Source organism: Gopherus evgoodei, chromosome 1, assembly GCF_007399415.2.
Source record: "Gopherus evgoodei ecotype Sinaloan lineage chromosome 1, rGopEvg1_v1.p, whole genome shotgun sequence".
Lineage (NCBI taxonomy): Eukaryota > Metazoa > Chordata > Testudines > Testudinidae > Gopherus > Gopherus evgoodei.
Window position 1 is genome coordinate 62,573,913 of NC_044322.1, and position 12,464 is coordinate 62,586,376.

Below are 12,464 nucleotides of genomic sequence, written 5' to 3' on the forward strand. Positions count from 1 at the left end.
TGCTAATATTATTGTTAATATTAAACATTGGAATAATTTTAATGTTAATAAGTACCCCTCTAACAGTGTATAGTATGATTTTTTTGAAAAATCCTTTTAAGGTCATAGGGTAATGCTTCTCAACTATTACCTGTAAATAAACTTAAGGCTTAGCACAGCAGAAAAAAAAATAAAAAAAACTACAAACTTGGTCTGCTGTATGAAAAGAAAAACCGAGGTACACTACTTATGAATTTAATAACTGAACAATGGGATAATCCACCATAAATCCTTAAAAGGTAGAAGCCACTGAAACCTGGCCTGCCTATAGAATAAATACACAGGAAAGCATGGGTGTAATTCCTCTGTTTTGCCTGCAATCAGCAAAGATGTTTGTAAAAGAAAGGGATATTTTAAGCAATAATCTGCCACCACAAAAGGGGTAGAAAAATGTTCCTTTTGTCTTTCAGAAAATCAAAAGAAGCTGGTACCAGCTGAAAAGCAACCCAGAATATCATGAATCTACTGTCGCAACAAAAAATGTGTATTGTGTTTTATGTTTTGCCTTGTGTTGTTTGTCTTGCTGTTAGCGTTGTGTATTGTAAACTACTGCATTAGGCAAAAAAATAATAATTAATAAGCATTTTAATTGTATTTACAGAAATCAATGTTGCAGAGGGTGGAGGTCTGTTAACAGGAAAACATCTTCATGTAGCAGACACTATATTAGAAGGGACTGGTTTTGGAGCAGCAATTATGAATACTGTAGATCTGAAGGTAATTAAGAATAAATTAAGTTCCTTGTCACAACTGCAAGATAATCTCATTCACAAGCAGGCAGATACTTCTGTGGACTAGGCACAAATAAGTCTAGGAAACCTACAAGCAACAGGGAATATGTGGCTAAACACCACCTCCTAGCTGCTGTATAAACAACAAATAGAATTAGGGAATAAAACTGCCTGTCCATAGGATGTACTGAGATGCAAATTCTTAATTTAACATCACTTGTACACAAAATGTTTTGCATGATATCTGGGAATGTTCGGTTATTAATGCATCAAAAACATAGGTGACTCAACAATTGGTTACAGCATGACAGTGCAAAACTCATTCGTCCCAATGAAGGAAAATTACTATATAAACATGGTGCCATGAAACTTTGGGTTCATCCTGCCACCACTTCCCTGGAGCATTGTATCGTGACTAACAGAACCCGGCTGCTACCTACCCGTGCTCAACCTAGCTGTCCACTAGTTTGATCCAGACTCTGACTGGGTAACTATAACATCGACTGGTGGGACAATGTGTGTGTGTGTATGGTGTGATAATTGTTGTATCTTCAATAAATGCGGCATATTGCCTTTTCCCCTGAAAAAGATCCCATGTGCTTCTTATAAGCAAAACAACTATGCCTAAATATGCCACATTCTTAAATGTGTCTAACACTCTCAGAAGCAGATATGTCGATATTGTCTGACTTTAAATAATTTTGTAGAATGTTTAGAGTGAGGCAATGAAAGCTGCCACTGTCCCAGTTGTATTAGTGTTGAGATACAGACAAGAAATATTTCTACAGTGACAAGCTCCTTCTTTGGAAAACAGACTCTCCAGTTAGGTTGCAACTTATTAGGTAAACTAATGCATGTTTCCATACCTTTTAACATTACAAGCTCCATTGTTAACTCTCCCTCTCACACATTCTTGCATCTTCTCAGTGTGAAAGCAGTTGTAAATGCAGCAGTTGAAGGGAAGCTACAGTGATATGAAATGCATGTTATTCTTCCTAATGGTTATCACACTGACATCTCTACCTAAAGGATTTCTGATGCTTTCTTCCTTTTCTCTTTCCTAATCTAAGAAGTGAACTGCTGCTTATCCTATGAAAATACAAAGAAATGATGAAGTGAGAAATGTAAGTGGTGGCAAAAACCAATACCAGGGCAGTGTTTCTTTGCTTGTCAAAAACAAGCAAAAAATCATGAACAAAATGCTTTTTTTTTGTTTGTTGTGTGTTTTTTTTTTTTTCATGATACTGAAACTGAACATTCCAGGTAAGTGTTGAGGTTGAAACTTGTCTCCAATGAGAGTGTTTCCAAACCTGAATTTCTCTTGTCTTGATGAACCACTGCCTGGCTGGCATATCGGCTTGCTCACTTTTATCAGGAATGAAGCATATGCTCCATGTGGCTGTAAATTAATATCTGATTAGAAACTTTTTACCATATGCAAAAAATAGTTAAGAGAAATAACTTCATAGCACTGCTCTGCACTTGTATATCACTTTTTATCTAGATACTTTAGCGTGCTCCATAAAGGCAGCTAGACAGCTTTATCCCTATTTTACAGATAGAGAAATTGAGGTAAAGAGCGAGTAAGGCCCTGATACAGCAATATTAGCATTAAGCATGTGGTGAAATCCATACCTATTCAGCACAGCCTTGAAGAACTTCTTTAAGTTCCACTGAAGTTAGTGGGACTTAAGTATGTATTTAAATTAAATATGTGCTGTACTGTGATATACTGAAGCATGTGCTTCATTGCTTTGCTGAGTTAGGGACTAGGGGTTCTTAGTTTCAACGGTACTTAGTTGTCTATATACGTGTTTAAGCACCTAAATCCCAGTTTTAGAGTCCATTGTGATTCACTAAACTCCTGCTGAACTGTGTAAGCACCTAAACTCACTCTACACTTACACTTTCAGGGTAAAATTCGCTTGGCACCTCAGTTTATGCCTCTGGGCTTGTGCTCTGCTGCCTCATTCTAGGTTTCCAGATGCCTATCTCCCGCATAAGCCCCTATCTCCCACATAAACCCCCCACACTGGAAAGGGTAGGTGTGTGCCTGCTTATCACAGATGTCAGATCCAATCCAGTAGGGATGTGCAGAGGCAATTTGCCAGCTCAGATCCCATTCAAAATCTAGCAGCAGCAGCTGGTGTGATCATATAACTTTTAGCCCACTGGTCAGAACACTCATCTGTGATCTGGGAGGCCCCAATTCAAGTTCCTCCTGTACCAAAAGTGGATAAAGGATTTGAAGAGGGGATCCCAAATCTCAGGAGAATGCTCTAACCACTGGGTTATGGGATGTTCGGATGCTGGATCTCTCAGTTTCTCCAGAGGAAGTTGTTCCACTTTGTATAAATAATTAAAGTGTCATTGGAGTAGTGAGACTGGAGTCTGGGTCTCCAACCATGCAGGTGGGTGCCCTAATCAGTGGGCTACAGAGTCATTCTCATTGTCATTCTCATTCTCTCTTTCTCTCTCTAGTCTAATGATGCTTTAATTATTTATACACAGTGGAAGAGCTTCAACAGAAGAGACTGAGGGAGCTCCCACATCAGAATAGGCCATCACTCAGTGGTTAGAGAACTCTCCTGTGGTGTGGGAGACCCCTCTTCAAATCCTTTCTCCTCTTCCAGCAAAGTGGGGAACTGAAAGGGGGTCTCCCACATCCCATGCTCATGCCTGGCCATTGACAGGTCATCCCCTCCTCTATCTGATTTGTGTGGAGTTTGGGTGCCTGCCTAAGTCATTCTCACAAGAAACACTTTAGGCACCCAACCCTCCTAACTCCAGCAAAGGGAGTCTCAGTTGTGCATTCCACTCCTCCCTGCAGCCTGGACTTAGGCACTTAGCTCTGTGAGAGGGGTATGGCTTCTACCCCCTTCTATCCTCTTCTCATTAGAATCTCCCATTGGCTAGCTCAGGCAGATCCCCACCAAGTGTCCTCGTTCTAAGATGCCTGTCTCTCTCCATTCTTTGTATAGGGAGATAAGGCTCCTAACTCAGCTTTATGGATTTTTAGTTTTGTTCCTGTGATTTTGCAGACATCTAGAAGTTAGGCATTGACATGCTCAGCATCACATCACCTAAATCTCTTTCCTATGGTGACACAATAAGTGAGAGGTAGATCAGAGAATAGAAACCAGGGATGAAATTCTGGCCCTTTGAAGTCAATATCAAAACTCTGGACTTGCAATATTTTGGGTGGCTGTCAGACCTAACAGTGAGCCCATGTTAATTGAAGTTTCTAGTGGAAGCTGATTCGGACCATTTAGTGAACATTGTATTCTTTTCACTGGTTTCACACAGAGAGTGGACAACACCTGTCATACCAGTTGTGTTGGGTTCCCCCTGGGGCACCACTTCAATCTGGGGTACCGCTGATCCCGTCTGTCCCATCAGCCTGGGCTCCCTTCACACTTTATTTCTGAGGGAAGCCAGCCAAGCCCTCAGGCTTCTGACAGCACTTTACCTGCACACACACAGGTAGGGACACACCCAGCTGTTGTAACATGCAAACAGGCTTTCTGACTAGCCTCTGCATGGAAAGGCTTCATCTAAGAAACTGCCCAGATACTAAAGTGCACACCCACCTCTGAAGTGCAAACCCCAAATTGTATCATCTTGTGCTGCATAGAGGACATATACACCATAAGCTCATTGAAATTCACCCCCTCCCTCAATTTGGAGGAAGATATGCACAGCTTTTTGCCTCCCTTCCTACATTTATCCTAATGGCATGTAGAAACCAATTGTCTTTGCATCATGAATGCTCACTGCTCCTGATAACAACTATGCACAAATAGAGCAAGAAGCTCTCAGCATTGCATATGGAATTCAGAAGTTCCATACCTATCTGTATTGTATGCAGTGTAGTTGTATCCATATCAGTTCCAAGATATTGGAGAGACAAGGTGAGTTAGGTAATATGTTTTATTGTACCAGCTTGGTCCCTTACAATATATGCTAACTACTTATGCTAAACAATCTGTTCCACCTTATATTTTCTGTGAAACTGGGCCACTTTTCCAGACCTGAAGAAGAGTTATGTGTGGCTCAAAAGCTTGTTTCTTTCAGCAACAGAAGTTGTACCCATGAAACATATTACCTCAACCATTTTATCTGTAGGATAGACATATTACCTTACTGACAGATCATCGGCCATTTCTTTCAGTTTTTGGATGGAAACATGGATTTCCATTATTGATTGCTGCTCAAATGCAACTTTGGACATTGCTACTTTCAGGTCATTCCTATGCTATTCAATTCCATAAAGGGACTTAGCATGGCAATGCTGATGTGCTGTAGTGCCTGCCGTGTCCAAACTCTTGTCAACCTTCCCAAAAAACTTCAAACAACATTTTCTATCTCAATGCAATGGATAGCACAGACATCAACAAATAAACCACTAAAGATGCAAAAGATATTACAAGCTATAGTGTCGGATCTGAAGAATCCCCAGTTTACACATGAAGGTGAATTAGCTGTGACTTATGGTTGCATCTTATGGGAAATGCGAGTAATCATTCCAAAATCACGTCAGTCTTAGGTTTTGGAAGCTCTTCACCAAAATCATTTTGTCATTATACAGATGAAGGTTATAGCTGGAATCATGTCTGGTGGCCATTGATCAACAAAGATATTCAGAGGAAGGTAAAGTGTATTACATGTCAGCATATCAGCACAATCCTGGCTCAGGTCATCTACATCCAGACTACTAATCAGGGAAACCCCACCCGCTGATCAGGGCTCTTCTGTGATCAATGACTATGTTTCTCTCACAGCACACTGATATCTACCAGCCTCCACAAACTGGAAAAAATAATGCACAAAAACACACACAAAAACTCACTCACTACCCCTAAGGAACAGGGGCTTGCCTTCTTCCTTCTCCTTCAACGGAACTCCCACTCAAACTCCCCTGTTTTCAGCTCTATTTGCTGGTTCCTGTGCTGCTGCCTTCTGTTCTTCTAATTGACCATCATTCTGTTACACCTCCTAATTTTGAGGACTTCTTGGGAGAAACTTTGATACCAGGTCTAGTTGATTCTTTAACATCAACTATTCCTGTTGCTCAGGACACTGCTGCACTACCCTCACCACATTATCCCAAGAGAATGTGAGAGCCGGTGGTGCACATAAACTTGTGTTTAGTTATTGAGTGGCTATTTTAGGGTAGAGTAATTCCCTGCAATTTGAGAGTCTGCAGTAGTCCATCCACAACTTTCAGATAGGTTACATAGTGTTTTATATTAGCCATGTAAATGATAATGTACATATCAGTGGTTCTCAAACTGGGGCCACCGCTTTGTGTAAGGAAAGCCCCTGGTGGGCCAGGCCGGTTTGTTTACCTGCCAGGTCTGCAGGTTTGGCCGATCGTGGCTCCCACTGGCACAGTTCACCGTTCCAGGACAATGGGGGCGGCAGGAAGTGGCGGCCAGCAAATCCCTTGTCACGCGCCGCTTCCTACCGCCCCCATTGGCCTGGAGCAGCAAACCGCTGCCAGTGGGTCATGATCAGTAGAACCTGTGAACCCAGTAGGTAAACAAACTGGCCCAGCCCACCAGGGGCTTTCCCTACACAAGCAGGGGCCCCAGTTTGAGAACCACTTGTGTATATATATACTTGGGAACTTTTTAAAAGTAGGGTTGACATGTCTTGTCACTTTAAATATTTGCACGTTCCTCCCTCGCCAGTGCAAAGCTTTATTAAAATGTTGTTTTCAGTTTTGCTGAAAGAAGAATAAAGCTACCACCACACCAGATAGTTGTGTTTCCACCAGCTCCCTCTAGATCTGTTTCTATCTCCTTCTCTGCTAGGTGCCCCAAAGATACTGCATGACGTTGAAATGTCTGTCACATATACTCCCTGGGAAAGATCTGGGGAGAACCAGGAAGCAAACTGAGACTTCCTGAGTCACAACCTTCTTCAAAATTTCTAATGAGAACAAATGCACACAAGATCTCTTTGGTTTTGCTCCATTCAATCAATTTATCAACTAGGGTACAACAAAGTTTTTTAAGTTCAGGAAAAAAAAAAAGTTGTAAATGTGTTAAATTTACAAAGTGTGGCAGCCTATACAATTTCATAAATTGAATGGAAACATATTGCAGTTGACAAAAGTGAATCATAGAATGTCTTGGATTAAAGCTGTGATTGAATAGCTGAAGAGTATTCCAAATTCAGTTAATTATCTCTCAACAAAAGCTCACATCAAGGCAATAAAACCTCTCCACTAAACCGACCACCATTCTGTATTACAAGACATGTACTGTTAGAAAAGTTTTATAAAATAGTTGTAATTAATTCTCAAAAATGAAGTTACAGTTTTAAATCACCTAAAAAGAACACCCTAGACATAAGGTCTAATACAAGGAGGCATGTAAATCAAATGAGACATAAAAGTACTGACGATAATTAATTCATACACACTCTATTGCACTGTCATCATGATTTATTTGTATTTATATTGTGTTTCTCTACCTGTGAGTGACTCCTATCACATGAAAATTAATTGAATTGCCAGAGTATATTTATACAATATTTAACATATATTTCACAATGCATATTACATGCGTAATTAATTCGTGAAATCTGGACTCACTGTAGATCAGGCCTGCACAACATATGGTGCGGCCCGCGGGGGGATTCAAAAGCGGCAGGGAGCTCAGAGGTCTTTAAATCTCAGCCGCGGCCGGGATTCAAAAGGCTCTGCACTGTCCGCAGCGATGGGGAGCCCAGAGCCCTTTAAATCCCTGCCGCAGCCAGGATTCAAAAGGCTCTGGGCTGGCCGCAGCCGCGGGGAGCCCAGAACCCTTTAAATCCCAGCCACGGCAGGGATTCATAGGGCTCTGGGCTGCCGACAGCTGGGGGAAGCCCAGAGCCCTTTAAATCTCAGCCGCCAGGGCCGGCTTTAGGTCAATTCAACAAATTCCCCTGAATCAGCCCGCCTCTAAGAGGGCCCCATGCCCAAGTCCCAATACCGTGTACCGGCAAAAGCCAGTGCGCTGTACTGGGGTGGCCCAGCTTCCCTAGGGGGCAATTTAAAAGGACTGGGGCTCCCAGCAGGGGCTTGAGCCCCATACCCTTTAAATTGCCACGAGAGCACCACTACTTGAGCCCTGGGGTAGGGTTGTGGGGCTCTGGGGGCTATTTAAAAAGTCTGGGGTTCCCGTCGCTTCTACCGCCCCGGCCCTTTAAATAGCCACCAAAGCCCCATCACTTCCCCAGGTCTCCCTTGGCTATTTACAGGGCTGGGGCGGTAGAAGCAGGGGAGCCTCAGGCTCTTTAAATAGCCCCCAGAGCCCTGGGGTAGCAGGGCGGGGTGTCTCCAGCTACCTCTGCTGCCCTGGTCCTTTAAATAGCCCCTGGAGCCCCACCACTTCCCCAGGGCTCCTGCAGCTAATTACAGGTCTGGGGCAGTGGAAGCAGGGGAGCCCAGGCCCTTTAAATAGACCCTGAGCCCCAGGCTGCTGCTGCTCAGGGTCTATTTAAAGGGCCCTAGTGGGGGAGGCAAGAGGAGGGGGCACTCACCATACAGGATGGGCTGTACCTCCTGTACCTGCACTAGCTACCCTCAGCCAACCCCTGCTGCACCCCCTGCCCGCACCAGCCCTGCACCTCCTGCCCTGCCTGCACCAGTTCCTGTCTGCAGCCAGCCCTGCACCCGCAGCCCCCAGCCAGCCTGTCTCCAGCCAGCCCTGCACCCCCTTCCCTGTCTCCAGCCAAACCCTGCCGCACTCCCCTGCCTGAAGTCAGCCAATTCCGCACTCCTTTGTCTCCAGCCCTGCCAACTCATGCCGCACCCCCCCCCCCGTGGCCCTGGCTGAAGCCAGCCAGCCACCCCACACCCCTTGCCCAGCCTGCAGCCAGACCCTATCTCCAGCCCCCTCCACCCCCCCACCTCCAGCCAGCCCCATGTCCACTGGTGGCCTGCAGTTCCCAGGGAAGTAATCCTGCACACCTCCTTCAATGAGGTGGGCAGGGAGCAGTTGAGACCCACACATGTGCACCCTAGCACACCCTCAGGGAGTGGTGGAGCTCATTTCTAGTTCAGACCCATCTTTTTTAAAAAAGAACTTTAGGTAGGGTTAACATACATCTGTATTTTCCCGGACATGTCAGGCTTTTTGGTTCTTAAATTGCCACCCAGGAAGAAGATATGGATGTATGGTAATCCTATTGGTACAAAAAAATACATACTGTGGCAGAACTTTTTATAGGGAACCAGTTGCTAAGAAATGAAGGGCTTTTTTTTTTACATTTTTTTTTTAGTCATCCCTGCCGGGGCCCAGCCGAAAATGTTCGAATTGGGCCCCGCAATTCCTAAAGCCGGCCCTGCCAGCTGTGGACGGGATTCAAAGGCTCTGGGCTGCCCACAGCCATGGGGAGCCCAAAGCCCTTTAAATCTCAGCCGCGGCCAGGATTCAAAGGGCTCTGGGATGCCCACAGCTGCGGGGAGCCCTGAGCCCTTTAAATCTCAGCTGCGGCCGGGACTCAAAGGGCTCTGGGCTGCTCGCAGAAATTCCGGGCCGCGGCTGAGATTTAAAAGACTCAGGGCTCCCCACCACCACAGGCAGCCCAGAGCCCTTTGAATCCCGGCGGCAGCTCCAGGGGATGGGCTGCGGCTGGGATTTAAAGGGCTCAGGCTCCCCTCAGCAGCAGGAGCTCTAGGTCCTTTAAATCTCTGCCCCAGCCCCGCAAAGCTCTGGGTTCCCCCAGCTGCTGGAGCCCCGGGCCCTTTAATTTGACACTGAGGGCTCCTAGCCACCTCTTCACCTGGGAGCCCCTGGTTGATTTAAAATCAAGTATCACATCCCCACCCCCAACCATCCTTTTTGGTCCACAGCTGTTTTGGTGTGGCGGCACTGGGGAAGGAGGGTTTGTTTCTGCAGGGTTGGGCGGTGCTGGGTTGGGGTGTTTCTGTTGGGCTGGGAGGTCCTTGGGGGGGTGTTTCCGCCAGGCCGTGGGATTTCGGCCCTCAGCTGTTTTCTTTGGAGTAATGTGGCCCTCTCCGCTTTAAGAGTTGTGCAGGCCTGCTTTAGCAAATGTAAAACTCTAAGACAAGCATAATTGATTGGAGAATGGGAAAAGAAAAGACAATAATCTGGAGGCAGAATAACTGAATTATAAATATAGGTTTTCTTTGTTATTCTTACTCATGTTGAATAAATGTCTGCAGTCATACAACACTGGGCTGTGCTATCATAAGCTAAAGTCAGACCTGGTGAATACTTCACTAGGCACCCTCAACCCCAAAAGTAAAATCCAGGTAAACCTTGGTGACTGTCTGAGTCAGCATTAAATTAGTGTCCTAAACTAGTGGTAAGAGGCACTATGTAAGGCCCAGAACCTGACGCTATTAATTAAATGGACCATAGAGCTTAGTGTAGGTCCTCTATTCACAGGTGAATTTTACACTGTATAAGGGTGAATCTTTATAATGATTAAAAACTTTCCAGGGAAATGGTTAGAGAAAAGTCAGCAGCACGCTGTTCAATTTTAAATCTGTTTGCATGGGTTGTCCTGAATTAATTATAACATTCTTTCAAAGCAGCAAAGAATCCTGTGGCACCTTATAGACTAACAGACGTTTTGGAGCATGAGCTTTCGTGGGTGAATACCCACTTCCTCAGATGCATGTAATGGAAATATCCAGGGGCAGGTATATATATGTGTGCTAGCAAGCAAGCTAGAGATAACGAGGTCAGTTCAATCAGGGAGGATGAGGCCCTGTTCTAGCAGTTGAGGTGTGAAAACCAAGAGAGGAGAAACTGGTTCTGTAATTGGCAAGCCATTCACAGTCTTTGTTCAATCCTGAGCTGATGGTGTCAAATTTGCAGATGAACTGAAGCTCAGCAGTTTCTCTTTGAAGTCTGGTCCTAGGAAAACACCATCCTAGCCACCATGGATGTAGAGGCTCTCTACGCAAACATCCCACACACAGATGGAATACAAGCTGTCAGGAACACCATCCCTGATGATGCCACAGCACAACTGGCTGCTGAGCTCTGTGCCTTTATACTTACACACAACTATTTCAAATTTGATGACAATATATATCTCCAGATCAGTGGCACTGCTATGGGCACCCGCATGGCCCCACAATATGCCAATATCTTCATGGCCGACCTGGAACAACGCTTCCTCAGCTCTCGTCCACTCACACCCCTTCTCTATCTACGCTACATTGATGACATCTTCATCATCTGGACCCATGGGAAGGAGACTCTGGAAAAATTCCACCATGATTTCAACAGCTTCCACCCCACCATCAACCTCAGCCTGGACCAATCTACACGGGAGGTCCACTTTCTTGACACCACGGTGCAAATAAGTGATGGTCACATTAACACCACCCTATCTCGAAAACCCACCGACCGCTATGCCTACCTTCATGCCTCCAGCTTCCATCCCGGGCACATCACACGATCCATTGTCTACAGCCAAGCACTGAGGTACAACCGCATCTGCTCTAACCCCTCAGACAGAGACCAACACCTACAAAATCTCCACCAAGCATTCTCAAAACTACAATACCCGCATGAGGAAATAAGGAAACAGATCAACAGAGCCAGACGTGTACCCAGAAGCCTCCTACTGCAAGACAAACCCAAGAGAGAAACCAACAGGACTCCACTGGCCATCACATACAGCCCCCAGCTAAAACCCCTCCAACGCATCATCAAGGATCTACAACCCATCCTGGACAATGATCCCACACTTTCACAGGCCTTGGGTGGCAGGCCAATCCTTGCCCACAGACAACCTGCCAACCTGAAACATATTCTCACCAGTAACTGCACACCACACCATAATAACTCTAGCTCAGGAACCAATCCATGCAACAAACCTCGATGCCAACTCTGCCCACATATCTACACCAGCGACACCATCACAGGACCTAACCAGATCAGCCACACCATCACTGGTTCATTCACCTGCACATCCACCAATGTAATATACGCCATCATATGCCAGCAATGCCCCTCTGCTATGTACATCGGCCAAACTGGACAGTCTCTAAGGAAAAGGATAAATGGACACAAATCAGACATTAGGAATGGCAATATACAAAAACCTGTAGGAGAGCACTTCAACCTCCCTGGCCACACTATAGCAGACCTTAAGGTGGCCATCCTGCAGCAAAAAAACTTCAGGACCAGACTTCAAAGAGAAACTGCTGAGCTTCAGTTCATCTGCAAATTTGACACCATCAGCTCAGGATTGAACAAAGACTGTGAATGGCTTGCCAATTACAGAACCAGTTTCTCCTCTCTTGGTTTTCACACCTCAACTGCTAGAACAGGGCCTCATCCTCCCTGATTGAACTGACCTCGTTATCTCTAGCTTGCTTGCTAGCACACATATATATACCTGCCCCTGGATATTTCCATTACATGCATCTGAGGAAGTGGGTATTCACCCACGAAAGCTCATGCTCCAAAACGTCTGTTAGTCTATAAGGTGCCACAGGATTCTTTGCTGCTTTTACAGATCCAGACTAACACGGCTACCCTCTGATACTTGACAACATTCTTTCACAATATTACCCCTTATCTTTTACCTGTGATTACTACAAAAGTGGTTTTTTTTCTTCTTTTTGCTGCAAAAATTTGGGTGGCAAATTAAGATTGACATACAGAATACTGTTCTGTTGCATTTTAGGGATTCATCATTCAAGAAATGAGAAATTAT